Source organism: Pithys albifrons, unplaced genomic scaffold (assembly GCF_047495875.1).
Source record: "Pithys albifrons albifrons isolate INPA30051 unplaced genomic scaffold, PitAlb_v1 scaffold_44, whole genome shotgun sequence".
NCBI classification, from domain to species: domain Eukaryota; kingdom Metazoa; phylum Chordata; class Aves; order Passeriformes; family Thamnophilidae; genus Pithys; species Pithys albifrons.
The window spans coordinates 95,242-98,645 of NW_027286059.1; positions in this window are offsets into that span (position 1 = coordinate 95,242).

Here is a 3,404-nt window from a genome sequence, read left to right on the forward strand (position 1 = left end):
GTCTTCAATCCCTTCCACAAGCCTTGGCTCTGCACCACACTCCCTCTGATTTCCAGTGACAACAATTCCCAATGGTGCTGATCCATGTGGGCTACAAGTCAGGTAAACAGTTCACCAGGGTTACCAGGGCTAATTACTCCTCCTTTGTTTCCCACCCCTGTTGGCCCCTTCTGTTTCTGCCTGTTCCCACCGCTACCATGCAAGAGCTCCTGGTACCATCAGGGAGTCCCTGTGGCTTGACTGGAACAGTCCAGGGACACTTTCCTGCTCAGCTGGGTCAGTCAAGGCTTAGGAGGAGCTTCTGAGGTCAGGCCCCAGGATGGGGCTGGGCCTTGGAACAGGCTGCCCAGGGACCTGGCAGAGTCACCATCCCTGGAGGGCCTTACAAGGCGTGTGGATGTGTCACCTGGGTACATGGTTTGTTGGTGGACTTGGCAGGTCTGGATTGTGGTTGGACTTGATGACCTTGGAGGGCTTTTCCAACCTCAGTGATTCTCTGATGCAATGACTCATCAGCTCTATGATTCTGATAATTTTTCTCCTGCAATCACATTCTGATATGATGGAAATGGTATTGACATTTCCTTGAAAGTATTGAATCATTTCAATTGATAAAAATACGTCATTTAAAACTCAAAATATCAAAAAAAATTCTTTGGTTTTCAGATTGAGCTGCACTGACTCACCATCACCGCCCAGAGCGACTGGAGGCCTAGATGTATTTGAGGTCCTTCCCTGGCACTGGCAGCTGTCACAGAGGACCTGCAGGATATCAGAAACCTGTTGGAGCTGCAGATGGAACCTGGGCAGAGGGTCCCAGGGAAACTGCATAAGAGTATCAGGTATTTGTGTCCTGGTCACACAAGAAGAAGAACACAAAAGAATATTAAAAGCTTAAAATTTTCTTCCCTCTGGATGGTTTTTGGATACCTGTCTGTCTAGGAAAGTGCCCAGTGGTCCAGTTAAACCCTTCCTGCCCATCACTGCCCCTGCCCCAGCCCACACAAGGAGCTCTGTGAGGTTTCTGAGGTGGAGCTCTCTCACCTGACACAGGGGAGCAGTGACCAGTGTCAGTGACACCCCTGCGGTTTGGATGATCAGCTTTGCACTCATCTCACACATCTGTTACAGTGGCTTCCTGTAAGACTCCCTAAATCATCAAATCACTTTTCCTTTCCATCCCCTCCAGGGTACAGGATGTGTGACTCTGGTTTAGGAGATGAAATAGGTGGGAATGGTCTCACTTGGAGCTCACAGGAGGCATCGAGCTCACAGGCCCTTGTCCTGCTGAGCGAACCTGCTCAACATCTCTTGGGAAAGCAGCAAGGGGGGATCTGGGCACTGAAGGAGACTCCTGGAATGAATGGGGGGAAACTTCCTGACCCAGGTAATACAAGGCCTTTCCAGGGGGGATGTGTTACTGGATCTTTGGTCACCAAGGCAAGTGGTGACCAGTGGTGTCCTGGGCTGCCTCCAAAGCAGCCTGGGCAGCAGGGGAGGGGGATTCTGCCCTCTCAGGTGAGACCCCACCTGCAGAGCTGCCTCCAGCTCTGGGGTCCCAGCACAGCAAGGACATGGAGCTGTTGGAGCAAGTCCAGAGGAGGCACCAAGATGATCAGAGGGATGGAGCAGCTCTGCCATGAGGGATGGCTGAGAGAGCTGGGATTGTTCGGCTGGGAGAAGGGAACCTTTGGGGTGGCCTAATTGTGGCCTTCCAGTACCTTAAAGAACAAAACAGAAGATGGAGAGAGACTATTTACCAGGGCCTGGAGTGACAGGAAAAAGGGGAATGACTGAATTAGAAGGTTTAGATGAGGTATTAGGAAGAATATTTTCCCTCTGAGGGTGCTGGCACAGGTTTCCCAGAGAAGCTGTGGATGCCCCATCGCTGGAGTGTTCAAGGCCAGGCAGGGCAGAGCTCTTGGGCAACCCAGTCTAGTGCAAGGTGCCCCTGTTCATGTCACGGAGGTTGGATATAGATGATCTTTGAAGATTCCTGAAACTCAGGACACTCTATGATTCTGAGTTACTTCAGGCAACTGTGAAAGAGCCCAACATCTTGACCCAATTGGGGAAAAGGTAATTTTCAAAAAATGGAAATTAAAGTCAGTAATGCAAAGACCCATCAGGTCCAGCCCCATAGAAAATGACATTTCTTATGCTGTGGGTGCAGAAGGCAGTAGGTGTTGGGTTGTGCCTCAGAACACTCAAGCAGATCTGGTCAATGCAGCCACAAGCCAAGGCAAACACTGAGCAGAGTGAGGGGCAGAGAGTGGGGGCCTGACATGCAGAAGAAGCAGATTGCTGGGGGAGGAACTGCCTTTCCTGTGCCAGGACCAGGGCACATCCCACTGCAGGAAAAGCCCCAGGCCAGCCCCAGCACATTGAAGGCCACGGACACAACTCAGAGTGAATTGGTGGCGCCTCTGCCAGGGAGAGCCTGAAACCCCAAATGCATCTTGGCAGCAGCAGGTCCTGCCAGTCCATGGCCAGGAGCCCTCCCTTGCCAGCCCAGCCTGGTGGGCAGCACTGCAGAGCTGCTGGTTAAGGGTGTTCTTTCTTGCTGGGCTCTGCAAAGCCACTTCTGCTACAGGAGCCTCACGGGGAAGGAATTGGGCCCCAGTAACTTGGAGACAAGATATTAATCAAAACCTGCTCATGCTGTTGCCAAACCCCTCTGAAATGATTGGGGTAATAAAACCCCCTAACACTGCATGTTTGGTGTTAGAAAGGAAGGCATCACTTTATTCCCAGTGCTCTCTGTGTGTCCAAGAGAAATCCTTTCACACAGACACCAATGCATCACTTTTTTACCTATTTAAACACTTTTAGCAAACAAAAGAATCAATGTCCATTGGTTCTGAATCACAAAATTCCCTTGAATTAATTAATATTCTATTTCTTAGCAATGGAGGGATTAAGAAAATGGGAAAGATTGTGGGATCAGTTGCAGGACATGGCAAGGGAAAGGCACTGACCAGTCACCTCTTTGCACATGCCCAGCTCCTTTCATACAATTTTTCTTTATTTTCTCATGCCTCTTCCTCCACATATCACTTCATTCATTTCCTGGACATCGCATGGCACATCATGCACAATTCCTAAATGCACTTTCTGGCTTCTCACCCTGAGTCTCAGGACCTGAGTGAGAAAACCCCCAACCTCAGCTGCAAGGCCATCCTGGGGGCTGTCACTGATCACTTGGGGAGCCTTTCATGCTGAGATGTTGGAAATCTCTATTAGTTCCTTTGTAACTTTTGAGATTTGAAAGGTTCCTCCAAAGTCATTGAAATTCATGTCCCTAAAAGGACTGTTTTTCCATTTTCATAAAGTGTTGGGGATTAGGTCACATTAAAATGCCAACATGGTGCATGTCAGTATTTGCAACCCTGTGGAGAAGGAGT